This window comes from Lontra canadensis, unplaced genomic scaffold (genome assembly GCF_010015895.1).
Source record: "Lontra canadensis isolate GAN:19392208 unplaced genomic scaffold, GSC_riverotter_1.0 scaffold247, whole genome shotgun sequence".
Taxonomy (NCBI): Eukaryota; Metazoa; Chordata; class Mammalia; order Carnivora; family Mustelidae; genus Lontra; species Lontra canadensis.
The window spans coordinates 171,950-185,837 of NW_022631241.1; the positions used below are offsets into that span (position 1 = coordinate 171,950).

The following is a 13,888-nucleotide window of genomic DNA, read 5'->3' on the forward strand; positions in this document are numbered from 1 at the left end:
AAATAAATAAAATCTAAAATAAATGAATGAATGAATGAAAGAAATAGATATGGGGGTGTCTGGGTGGCTCAGTCATTAAGCGTCTGCCTTTGACTCAAATCATGATCCCAGCATCCTGGGATCAGCCCCGCCTTGGGCTCCCTGCTCAGGGGGAAGCCTGCTTCTCCCTCTCCCACTCCCCCTGCTTGTTGTTCCCTGTCTCGCTGTGTTCCTCTGTCAAATAAATAAATAAAGTCTCTTAAAAAAAAAAAAAAAGATATAGATATGTAATCTGTTCTACTTCCTAAATAGCATGAACATTTTTCTATATAGCCACAGAGTCATATTAATCTCTTTAATGTTGACCTGTAGATACCAAAATTTAATCATTTCCCTGTTGATATATGCTTCCATTGTTTACTATCTCAAAGAAAACAGCTAAAAACATCTTCACTTTTAAATTATTCTTGTCCTTTGAAGTATTTCCTTGGGAAAAATTCTTGAGACAGTTATTCAAAGTAAATAAATATATTTGAGATTTGAGAAAGCCATGCCCAAACCATCCATCCAAAGGAAAAGTTAAATACGGACACTGAGACTAAGAGAAAATCTACTTATTTACTTGTTTCTGTAAAGTCTTATGAATTTCCATGAAGAACTTTCAAACCAGGTCTTCTCTATGCTATACTTGTACAACAATTTATTTTTCAAGTAATCTCTATACCCAATGTGGGGCTTGAATTCACGACCCCCAAGATCAAGAGTTATATGCTGACCTAGGCGCTCCTTGTGCAACTCATTATTGAAGTAGGACTTAACACATCATAACATTATGTGTAAATGTAGGACTTTACATTTATATGTTCTAAACAGAGAATAATCCAACATTATCTCTCCTAGTTCTGTCCTAATTTTTATAAGATCAAGGATAAAATATATGTGTATGTAAATTATATGACCCACGTATATATGACCTAACCAAAGAGAGAACTCATACAAACTGTGGGTAAAATGTTTTTAGTTACAAGCTCTCCTATTACCCAGTTCACAAGCAAGAATGTCATGAGCTTTGTGAATGTCATGAGCGCCCCTGAAATCAAACCCCACCGTCAGTCCCAGAGTATACTGTCAGAGGAGTGGGGTGAGGGAAGGGGTCTCTTCACTCTTTAACTTACACACCTCTCAGTTGTATGACTATATTTGGAAGGAATAGCTGTTATTTGTTCTATTAACAATAATGAGGAGGGAGGAAAGGAAAGATGATGAAAAGCGAAAGGAAATAATGCACTGTTCTCTGCAAATTTCCCTGGCTTGCCATGGAATTACAATCCAAAACACAAACAAAAAAAGGTAAATTTAGCCAAGACTCACTAAACTCTTCCTATCTCCTTAGGATTATTACTTTTCCAAATGTTCACAAAACATCTTTCCTAGAAATTCTAGTTCCCCTTGTTTGTTACTCTTTAAAGATTATAAACAGGAATTTTTTGCAATCATTTTTGCCAGTTTTTCATAAAGTTCTAGATGTAATTTCTCTTGGAATGCAGACTAATTCAAAGATGTATTTATCAGAGAGAGAGAGAGGGAGAGAGCACGTGCATACACACACGCACACATGTACACACACTCGTGAGTTGGGGAGCAGAGGGAGAGGGACAAGCAGACTCCCTGCTGAGCCGGGAGCCTGTTGAGGATGCAGAGTTCAATTCCAGGACCAGGATCATGACCTGAGGCAAAGGCTTAACTGACTGAGCCATTCAGGCACCCGGAGAATGCAGACTAATTGAAAATGGCCAAATGCTAGCCTCTCTTTTTATCTTCAACATGTTTTCTAACCAGACTTTTTTTTTTTTTTTTGGACAAGACAGGAAATCATTCTCCATGGAAATAACAAAAGATAAGAAATTGAATCAATCTGCCACTTTTCTGTCCTCTCTTTTGCTACATTAAATATATTTTTAAAAGATGAAGCAAAGCTGCCAAAATATTAACAATCATTAAATAAAAGCAACGAGTATCTGGGTGTTTCCTATGTTTCAAAATATTCAGGATTTAAAGTTACAAGACATATACTACTACACCAAAGGAGTACACTTTCTTGTACTACTTTTTAGTCCAGATCAATCCCAAAAGCTTCTTTTCTTGTCTTCACATTTTTTCCACAATTTGATTTCGAGGCTCAACTTTACTGATGTTTATCTTTTTCTTTTTTTTTTAAGATTTTATTTATTTATTTGACAGACAGAGATCACAATTAGGCAGAGGCAGGCAGAGAGAGGGAGGAAGCAGGCTCCCTGCCGAGCAGAGAGCCCGATGCGGTGCTCGATCCCAGGACCCTGAGACCATGACCTGAGCCGAAGGCAGAGGCTTTAACCCACTGAGCCACCCAGGTGCCCCTACTGATGTTTTTCTTAAGAAGTCTGTTCAAGTGTCTGGAAGTCACTGGTTAGGCGGTCTCTTTTTCCATTTCATCCTTGTATTTTTCTTTTTCTTTTTTTAAAAGATTATTTATTTATTTGACAGAGATTGAGAGAGAGAGAGAGAGGGAACATGACCAGGAGGAGTGGGAGAGGGAGAAGCAGGCTTCCTGCAGGGTGGGGAGCCTGATGCAGGGCTCGATCTCAGGACCCTGGGATCATGACCTGAGCCAAAGGCAGACAACTGAGCCACCCAGGCGCCCCAATCCTTGTATTTTTCTAGGCATATCTTTCTCACTTAACTTTTTAAAAAGATGACACTCAAAGAAGTATAAAAGGAATACACTGAAAGCTTCCCTTTTTTTTTTTTTTTTTTGTTGTTATTTCCACTCCTGCTAGTCATTATCTCTTCCCGCTGGCAACAGCTTTATTAGTACCTTCTATATACTTCCATACCCATTTTAAGCTTATACACACCAGTATTTTTCTTCTTTCTTTACACAAATGGTACCATACTACATATGTGGTTTTGTTCCTTACATTTTCATTCAATAATATAACCTGGAAATTTATCTACAGCCATGTCAGGAGCTTTTAAATTTTTTCTGGCTGCATAGTATTTGTATAGATACAGCGTCATTTAACCAGTCTTCAAACTGATGGACTTCGGTTACTCCCAAGTTTTTGCTATTACAAATAATACTGCAAAGGCTAAACCTGCTCATTTATTTTTTTATACTTGTGCAAAAATATCTGTAGAGGGGTGCTTGGGTGGCTCAGTGGGTTAAAGCCTCTGCCTTCGGCTCAGGTCATGATCTCAGGGTCCTGGGATCGAGTCCCACATCTGGCTCTCTGCTCAGCAGGGAGTCTGCTTCCACCTCTCTCTCTCTCTCTGTCTGCCTCTCTGCCTACTTGTGATCTCTGCCTGTCAAATAAATAAATAAAATCTTTAAAAAAAATCTGTAGAAAATTCTCAAAACAGGTATTGCTAAGTCAAAGGGTATGTGCATTTTTAATGCTGATAGGCAATAACAAATGTCCCTTTTTAGAGACTGGACCAATTCACAGTCCCAGCAGCACTCTTTGAGCCCCTGTGTCGTCACACTGCCCTTCACAAAATAGTAACACAATTTTGGTTGTCAGTCTGACAAGTGAAATACGCATTTTATTTACATTTTCTTTTATGAAGGAAGCTGAGCATCTCATTTTGATTCCCTTTTCCATGAACTGTTCACATTCTTTATCCATTTTCCTGTTGGTTTATTGATCTTTCTCATAATCTGTTTTTAAAATCTAAACAGTTTCTTGTATGTTCTTCATGATGAGAGGACTACATAATTCCTCAAATAAAATATTTGAAAAGAACTAAAAGGAAGGACACAAGCAGGTACTTTGCAACTATGTTCACAGTGCTATTATTCACAAAGACCCGAGAGATGGAACTAACCCAAATATCAATGTGGTGTATGCATACAATATTATTCAGCCTTAAAAAGAGGGGCACCTGGGTGGCTCAGTGGGTTAAGCCTCTGCCTTTGGCTCAGGTCAAGATCTCAGGGTCCTGGGACCAAGCCCCGCATTGGGCTCTCTGCTCAGCAGGGAGCCTGCTTCCCCCTCTCTCTCTGCCTACCTCTCTGCCTACTTGTGATCCCTCTCTCTGGGTCAAATTAAAAAAATTAAAAAAAAAAAAAAAAAGCCCCCAGATGGCTCAGTGGGTTGGGGCCTCTGCCTTCGGCTCGTGATCTCAGGATCCTGAGATCGGGCCCCGCATCGGGCTCTCTGCTTCCCCCTCTCTTTCTGCCTGCCTCTCTGTCTCCTTGTGATCTCTGTCAAATAACTAAATAAAATCTTAAAAAAAAAAAAAAAAAAGAATGTAAGAAAGAAAGAAAGGGAATTCTGCTTCATGCTACCACATGGATGAACCCTGAGGGCATCATGTTAAGTGAAACAAGCCAGTAAAGACAAATACTGTATGATTCCACTTAAAAGAAGTACTTAAGAGTCATCAAATGCATAGAGAGAGAAAGCAGATCTGTGGTTGTCAAGGGCTGTGGGAAGGGGGAAAGTGTTGTTTAATCGCTAAGAGTTTTAGTTCTGCAAAATAAAAGGAGTTCTGGAGACAGATGGTGGTGATGGTTGTACAACGATGTGAATTTACTTAACACTACTGAACTGTAGTACACTTAAAAATTGTTCAAATGGTCTGGGGTGCCAGGCCGGCTCAGTCAGTGGAGTGTGCCACTCTTGATCTCAGGGCTGTGAATTCAAGCCCATTCTGGAGGTAGAGATTACTTAAAAATAAGATCTAAAAAAAAAAAGACCCTCAATGTTATCTGTATTTTAGTGCAATTTAAAAAATCGGAAATTTATGGGGCACCTTGGTGGCTCAGTTATTAAGTGTCTGCCTACAGCTCAAGTCATGATCCCAGGGTCCTGGGATGGAGCCCTGCATCTGGAAGCCTGCTTCCCCCTCTCCCACTCCCCCTGCTTATTATGTTCCCTCTCTCCCTGTGTCTCTCTGTGTCAAATAAATCAAAATCTTTTTTAAAAAATTAATTAATAAAAAACCTAAAATATTTTAAGTTTTGTAGAGTTTTGATTTGCTTCAGCTTTAATTGGGACACTGGGTCATGAAATCCAACCCCTCATCTGGTTCTGCACTCAGCATGGAGTCTACTTGAGATTTTCTCTGCCTCTCCCTCTCCCCCTCCGCCTCCACCAACCCCCACCCCCACCACTCTCTCTCACATGCACACACTCTCTCTGAAATGTATAAATAAAATCTTAAGAAAATAAAAAGATGGGAGGGAATATATCTAGGTGGTTAAGTCATGACCACCAGAAATTCAGACTGAAGGGAGATCAAGGTTACTATGTTATTAAAGGATTCAAGAAAACATAGATGGCTCCCAAAGAGTGGGAACAGCACAATAAGGGACAGTCCAAGTGAATGTTTCTCAGAAACCCAAAGACCGCATCTGGGAGGCCTGGTCAAAGAAACAGTACAAGTCATGCAACTGGGGATCAGGGCCAATTAACAAGAACAGAGTGAGACCTCACTCTCACCTGGTGGCTGGAGTACTGGGCTGACTACCTGGACAGCGCCTAAGTGAAGTATTTTTTACCCTAAGTCCATAGGTTCTCAAGGTATCCTCTAACTGAAGATATTCACTAACTTCTCACTGAAACTGTGAGTATAGGCCAAAAAATCAGTTGGATTAGCAGCACCTGTGATCAGAGATGTTTCATATCACATTATAGATATTACAGATATCTCAAGCTATTCTTTATAAGCATCGCTATTCAAAATTACAGTATTAGACCTGCCACTAGGTTTCTGTCGTTTATTGTTAATAAACACATGATTACAATTTTTATGTCTCTTGACATAAAAACTGCATTTCACATAACTGGATTTCATCTGAAATCCTTATATATTTTCTATTTTCCCCCCAAGTTTTTACTTAAATTCCATTAACATATAGTGTAACACTAGTTTCAGGTGCAGAATTTAGTGATTCAGCATTCCACCCAAACACCCAGTGCTCAAATTAAGTGCCCTCCTTAATCCCCATCACTTATTTCACCCATCCCCCCCATCCACCTGCCATCTGGTAACCATCAGTTTGTTCCCTATAATTAAGAGTCTGTTTCTTGATTCTCCTCTTTTATCCCTCCCCCATGTTTGTTGGGTGTCTTAAATTACACATGAGTGAAATCATATGGTATTTGTCCTTCTCTGACTTGTTTCACTTAGGGTTATACTCTCTAGCTCCACCCACATGGTTGCAAATGGCAAGGTTTCATTCTTTTTTAAGGCTGCATAATATTCCATGTATACATTGTATACATTTTATCCATTCATCAGTTGATGGACATTTAGGCTCTTTGCATAATTTGGCTCTTGTTGATAATGCTGCTATAAACATTGGGGTGCATGTACCCCCTTTTAATCTGTATTTTTGTATCCTTTGTGTAAATACCTAGCAGTGCAATTGCTGGATCATAGAGTAGCTCTAGTTTTAATTTTTTGAGGAATCTCCACACTGTTTTCTACAGTAGCTGCACCAGTTTGCATTCCCACCAACAGTGCAAGGGGGTTCCCCTTTCTCCACATCCTCATCAACACCTATTGTTTCCTGTGTTGTTCATTTTAGCCATTCTGACTAGTATAAAGTGATATCTCATTGTAGTTTTGATTTGTATTTCCCTGACGGTGAGTGATTTTGAGCCTTTTTTCATGTAAAAATGTCTATATCTTCAGTCCATTTCTTAACTGGATTATTTGGGGTTTCGGTGCTGAGTTGTAGAAGTTCTTTATATGAAATGCTATGTGTTTTCTATATTTAAAAACACCTTAGGGCGCCTGGGTTGCTCAGTCAGTTAAGTGTCTACCTTTGGCTCAGGTCATAATCCTAGGGGTCTGGGATCGAGGTCCATGTCAGGCTCCCTGCTCCACAGAGAGCCTGCTTCTCTCTCTCTGTCCCTCCCTCCACTTGTTCTCCATCTCGCTCTTTCTCAAATAAATAAATCTTAAAAAAAAAAAAAAAAAAAACCTTTAGGGGCGCCTGGGTGGCTCAGTCAGTTAAGCATCTGCCTTCAGCTCAGGTCATGATCTCAGGGTCCTGGGATGGAGTCCCGCATCAGGCTTTCTGCTCAGCAGGGAGCCTGCTCCCCCCCCGCCCCGCCTGCTTGTCTGCCTACTTGTGATCTGTCAAATAAATAAATAAAATCTTAAAAAAAAAAATTACCACGGGTGGCGCAGTCAGTTAAGCGGCTGCCTTCGGCTCAGGTCATGATCCCAGGGTCCTGGGATCAAGTCACACATCGGGCTCCCTGCTCAGCAGAAAGCCTGCTTCTCCCTCTCCCTCTGCCTGCTGCTCTGCCTACTTGTGCTATCTCTCTGTCAAATAAAGAAATAAAATCTTTAAAAAAAAATTACCACCCCAAAATGTTACAATTCCCAAGTATTTAGCCCAGTTGTTTTTTTTTTTTTTTTTTAAAGTAAGCTCTACCCCCAATGCAGGGCTCATACTCACAACTCTAAGACCAAGAGTCACATGCTCTACCAACTGAGCCACTGAGGTGTTTGCATTTAGCAGAATTTTAAACCAACCCATCTGCTGCTCTTAAAAAAAAAAAAAGTTTTTAGTTGTAAAATACACATAAAATTGATCATCTTCACCACTTTTTTTTAAAGGTTTTATTCATTTGACAGAGATCACAAGTAGGCAGAGAGGCAGGCAGAGAGAGAGAGGAAGGGAAGTAGGCTCCCTGCTGAGTAGAGAGCCTGATGCGGCACTTGATCCCGGGACCCCGAGATCATGACCTGAGCCGAAGGCAGAGGCCCTAACCCACTGAGCCACCCAGGCGTCCCCATCTTCACCATTTTTAAGAATACAGTTCAGTGGCATTAGATATAGTCACATTGTTGGGCAAGCAATTATCAAAACTTTCTCATCCAGTCAAACTGAAGGTCTATACCCATTAAACAACTCCCATAGCCCTTCCTCCCCAGCCCCTACCTTATGTTTTTATGAACCTGACTACTCGAGGTATCTCACATAAGTGGAATCAAACAGTATTTGTCTCTGTGACTGGCTTACTTCACTTACCATGTCTTGCTGTCCTTTTATGCTAAATGTCAAAGCCTGTCTCCCAAGTTTTACTACAACCTGACAGTAGATTCTTAGCCTTCGCATACTGAATTACCTCATGTAATTTTAAGTAGGTCCCCCAAAAAGCTGTAAGCATTTACTAAGAGGTTAAAGGCACTCCTCTCTAAAACACCAGAGTGAAATCTACATCAAACCCACAATTTTGGGGGCGCCTGGGTGGCTCAGTGGGTTAAGCTTCTGCCTTCAGCTCAGGTCATGATCCTAGGGTCCTGGGATCAAGCCCTGCATTGGGCTCTCTGCTCAGCAGGGAGCCTGCTTCCCCCTCCCCCTCTGCCTGCCTCTCTGCCTCCTTGTGATCTCTCTGTCAAATAAATAAAATCTTAAAAAAAAAAATTTTTTATGACAAAACTGTATGAATGAGAATAAAATTAATCAATAACTTTGTACCCTTTCTTTACACACTTTTAAATACTAGCACATCTCCCCAAACCGCTCTTCCACAAATTCATCCCAGCACTCCTAATAATTGGCAAACTATAATGTTTCTCCTTTCAGGTAGACCCTAATTACTCTCTGGGTCATATATATATATTTTAAATTTAAATTCAAGTTAGTTAACCTACAGTGTATATTTAGTTTCATTCTCTGGGTCATATTCATTTCACTCTTATTGTCTGCCATATTGTTTTCTAGTGGACTCTTGTATTTTCCAGCAAAATGCTAAAGTAGGGAAAGTATCATACACTTTAAAAAAAATAAAGTCTGACGTGCTAAGTATACAACAAATATTCTACTAAGTGTATGATAAACTGAGTTAATAAATCAATCAGAAGAGGCACCTGGATGGTTCACTTGGGCTCAGGTCATGATTTCAGAGTCCCGGAAAGAGAGAGCCCCTGCTCAGTGGGTGCTTTTCCATCTCCCTCTGACCTCCCACTTACAAGCCCCCTACCCCTGCTCATGTTCTCTCTCAAGTAAATAAAATCATAAAAAAAAAAAAAAGTCAAAACGAAAAAATCAAAACCACCAGAAAATAGTAACAACTCTAGTTTTATTGTTGAACATGTACATCTTACAAAAATAATTAAGTATGGAGATGATCCAAGAAGTCTGTTTAAAATCAGACAAAGGTAAAACAAAGGTAAAAACAATATTGTGCGGCGAGGTTAAGATTCATTTAAGATTGAATTAGATTCAATTAAGTACGCATAGCTAAATTAAAAATTAAAAGGTTAGCCCTGTAAGTACCGAAATAGAGTACCTAGAGTAATATTATCTTCCAAGGAAACAGAGAAGAAAAAATGAAAAGAGAAAACACACAAGATCAAACCTCAATCCAAAAAAAGGCAAGAAAAGGAAGCACAGGAAGTATCAAGTGTAAGATGGTAGAAAAAGTTCAATCCATTCCTTCCACAGTTACATTATAGAAAATCCACGGGAAGCAGACACTGCATTAGACAGGAATACAGCGGTAAACAGAAAGTACAAAGATGTCCTCGCGCAGTTTCCATCCCAGCGGGGAAGCACCGCGGGTCCAATGAATAAAGAACGCACACGGCGAGCACAACGGGGAGGTCCGGGGAGGCCGCGTCTGGGAGACCGGCTGCGAGGGCGGTATTCCCATAAATGAAGGAGTTAGGGGACTAAACCGTGTGCACAGATGCGGGGGAGAGCAGTCCAGGCAAAGGAGCCCCAACTGCAAACACCCCGAGGCCAGGCTGTGCCTGAAGAGGCCGGAGGGCGGGGCAAAGAGCAGCGGTAGCTTCAGCTCTTACCCTGGGTGAAACGGGAGTCCTTGCCGGACTTCGGAAAGCAGGGCAACAGTCTGATATTTTAGGAGGGTCGCTTTCGATGCTGGGATGAAAAGAGGCTGGAAGAACAGCGGAAGGGTTAGGGGGCCGGCAGCAGCCCGGGTGACAGGGCTGCAAACCGGCGCAGAGAAGTGAGAGGCCCGGAGTCTGACAGTGTCGGGATTCGCCGCCGGATTACACGCGCGGCGCGAGGGTCACGGGCGACTCCAGAGGTCCGCGCCTGAACGACACCTCAGTTACGACAATGAGTACAAACACCGGACGGTCAAAAGGCAGAGTCTGTCGACCTGGGTTTTTAACGTCCCCAGCGACGTGCTGTGTGTGACAGCGGAGACAAAGGTGAGAAGTGAAGGGATGGGGACGCTGGGACGAATCTCAGACGGCTGCGCCCGCTAGGCCGCTGTCACACACGAAGTCGCCCTCCCGGTCCTTCGTCCCCGCTGACTCCGTCCTGAAGCCCGGCGCCCGTGAGCCCCGACCTCCGGACCAGACGCAGCCCCAGCAGACAGGCACGTCACGCCCTCCCGCGGACACCCACCACCCAGGCCCATCCCCAGCGGCCGGCAATGGAACTTTTCCAAAACGCTCCAAGTTCGGCGCCTCTTTCACGTTACCTCCCCGTCACAGACGCTAAATGACGGGAAGTTCGGGGCCATTTCTCTCACCTGAGCCATCTCCCCTCCTCCCAAGTCACGCGCCAACAAGGCATCTCCGCACAGTGCCTGGCGGCGCGGCCCACCCGCCCCCTCGCCCGCGGCCGGCGCGGGGCCCCCGCCCGCCCGGACTCCCTTCCGGCCCGCGCGTCCAGGTCTGGGTCTGGCGGGGGTGGCAGAGAGGAGGCACCGCCCGACTCCGACAACCCGAGAAGTTTCTAGGAGAGGACAGAAGGACCGAAGCACCGCCGGGTGACGCACCGGCCACAGGCCAGCCACCCGCGTTTGGCTCCCACAGCCCCTCAGCCCCTCGGAAGCTCACCTGCCCAGCGGCTACCCGGGTGGTCGGAATCGCGACCCTCGCTAGCGCCGGTACGCAGCGAAGCTTCCGGCTTTAGCCGGAAGTGCTTTTTTAGGGAGACAGGAAGTCCCGCCTCCGCGAGATGAGCCGCTGCCGCTGGCGCTCAGGCGTGAGCGCAATAGACGAGGGTCTCGGGAGCCAGATGGACGTTCGGTCCATCCACCCAAACCCGCACAGCCTGTGCGCCCCGGTGTTGCACGGTTGCTTCCCGCAAACCCAGGAAGTCAGAAGAGGCCAATGACTGCGCACGTTCTAGTTTGCCTGTTACTCAGTACCGCGTTTACGCAGTCTAGCACGTAGGACGCTTGTAGTCCCAGAGGAAAAGATGGTGTTGCTGCCTCAAAAGCGACTAATAATAATAATAATAATGACTATTATTATTATTAACATGAGGCAGAATGAAAGTAAATACAGTAACAGCAAATTCATTAGGCATGTTGCTTTCTGAGCCTCCGCATTCTATGTAACTAACTCAAAAGCTCAAACGGCTTGTGAGGATCGGATGAGACGACACAAATAGATGGTTAGCAGTGGGGTCTGGTACGTGATCAAAACACACGACACCTGCTATGTCGTTATCACTAGCTGAACCCACCCAAGGGAAACTGAACAAAAACTCAGGGAGGTAGCATTCATGCTATGAAAGTTGAGAAGAATTTCAGTACATGAGATATACACTAATTGTGAATCTATAAAAACCAAGTTTTTTGATTAATGAAGGGACATGGGATGAAAAACCTTGCTCCCTAGAACAAACTTGCAGAAGCTTTGTTGTTTTAAATCCTATCAGTAAGAATGGAACACCCCTCCCTGCCTGGCTGAGCTGAGCCACATGCATCATTTTGACATTTTTCCAATCCAGGTATAGAGCTTCACATGAGGGGTTTTCAGATAGAACATTCCATATTTATTTTAGCTTTGTAGTTGTCAAGGATTCTATACCTAAGAGTCCACTTTGTAGCTCAGACAAGAGCCTGCTTAATTCTTGCCTATATTCCAACCAATCCTATGCGATCTCTCTCTCTCTTCCGATCCCTTTTCTTCAGTTAGACTCCCCCAGTTGCTCTGGTGCATCTGGTCTCACTTGTTTCAGCAAGTCAATAAACCCAACTTTGTCAGACTACAGGCTAGTCTTTGATGGACTTTACCACTGTTTATTTTGACCAAGCTTCTTGCACCATGAAGGTTGGAGGACACTTGTTTTTATGAAGTAATTATTAATATCTTTATTTGCTAATTGATTTATTAGCAAACTCCTTCAAAGTGACACGGGCTAAAGCAGACAGATGAAATATGAATTTGCACTATCTCTGTAGTTCCTAAACTGTGCCCCGAGGCACATTAGGACAAATAATGAACTCCAAAGTCTAACACCATGTATTTTAAATATATATCATGCATGCATGAAGTGCAATTTTTGGAGACAAAAGTTGCACTTGTTTAAAAAATTTCTTTTCAGTGTACCAGAATTCATTGTTTATGCACCACACCCAGTTCTCTATGCAATATGTGCCCTCCATAATACCCACCATCAGGCTCACCCAACTTCCCACCCCCCCCTTCAAAACTCTCAGTTTGTTTCTCAGAGTCCACAGTCTCTCATGGTTCGTCTCCCCCTTGGATTTCCCCCAATTCACTTCTCCTCTCCATCTCCCCATGTCCTCTGCGTTATTCCTTATGCTCCACAAATAAGTGAAACCATATGATAATTGACTCTCTCTTCTTGATTTATTTCACTCAGTATAATCTCTTCCAGTCCCATCCGTGTTGATACAAAAGTTGGGTATTCATCATTTCTGATGGGAGTCCTAATACTCCATAGTATATATGGACCACATCTTCCTTATCCATTCATCCATTGAAGGGCATCTTGGTTCTTTCCACAGTTTGGCGACCGTGGCCATTGCTGCTATGAACATTGGGGTACAGATGGCCCTTCTTTTCACTACATCTGTATCTTTGGGGGTAAATACCCAGTAGTTCAATTGCAGGGTCATAGGGAAGCTCTATTCTTAATTTCTTAATGAATCTCCACACTGTTTTCCAAAGTGGCTGCATCAACTTGCATTCCCACCAACAGTGTAAGAGGGTTCCCCTTTCTCTACATCCTCTCCAACACACGTCGTTTACTGTCTTGTTAATTTTGGCCATTCTAACTGGTGTAAGGTGGTATCTCAATGTGGTTTTGAATTGAATTGGTTGGAGGACACTTTTAACCCTTAGACAAAAACTGAAGCAGGTAAGTTATTTACTGACCTTCATATATGTCCTAAAAAGAGCTGTGGACTTTTTAACCTGAAGGTTTTTAAATTGCCTTTTGGCAGAGAAAAACCCACCATTCTTGAAAATTGTTTGGCATCTACCAAATTCACACCACCCCACAACAGACACAGAAAGCATGAATCTTCTTTTTCTTTGTAAAATATTTTCTTCTCTACACTTAATTTTTTAAAGATTTTATTTATTTATTTGACACAAAGAGACAGCTAGCTAGAGAGGAAACACAAGCAGTGGGAATGGGAGAAGCAGGCTCCCCACTGAGCAGAGAGCCTGATGTGGGGCTTGATCTCACAACCCTGGGATCATGACCTGAGCTGAAGGCAGACGCTTAACAACTGAGCCACCCAGGCATCCCTTCTCTCCACTAAATTGTGACAATATTTGCCCAGTTTTATCTAGAGGGAAATCATGATCTCTCTGCCTTCAGTCCTTTTCTTGTCACATTGATCTTGTACACTGCTGCCTTGACTGTGTTCCCTACTTGAAGTACTCACTCTGCTCAATCTTTCTCATAAAGAGGTGTGTACATCCTGTCTCTCATTCCTCACCTCCTTCTCACTTTTATCCCTTTCAGCCTGGCCTTCTGGCTTCAACAGTGACTTCAAATCACCAAGGTGATTCCTCAGTCCCATAACCCTTGGTTTCTCTAAAGCATAGGTTTATGGGATTCTTTTTTTTTTTAATCTTTTATTAACATATAATGTATTACTAGCCCCAGGGGGGTTAGTTTACACACTTCACAGCACTCACCATAGCACATACCCTCCCC

General features: G+C 42.9%; 1 protein-coding gene across 3 annotated transcripts in view; it reads right to left on the bottom strand.

The window, feature by feature from the left end:
* LOC116862481 (tubulin-specific chaperone E) overlaps nt 1–10,842 on the bottom strand; it is a 72,371-nt gene extending 61,529 nt beyond the window's left edge. For all 3 annotated transcript variants that reach the window (XM_032849778.1, XM_032849779.1, XM_032849780.1), the window contains exon 1: nt 10,801–10,842. The gene's annotated coding sequence lies outside the window, so the exon portion shown is untranslated. The remainder of the gene's footprint in view (nt 1–10,800) is intronic.
* Between the last annotated feature and the right edge of the window lie 3,046 nt (nt 10,843–13,888).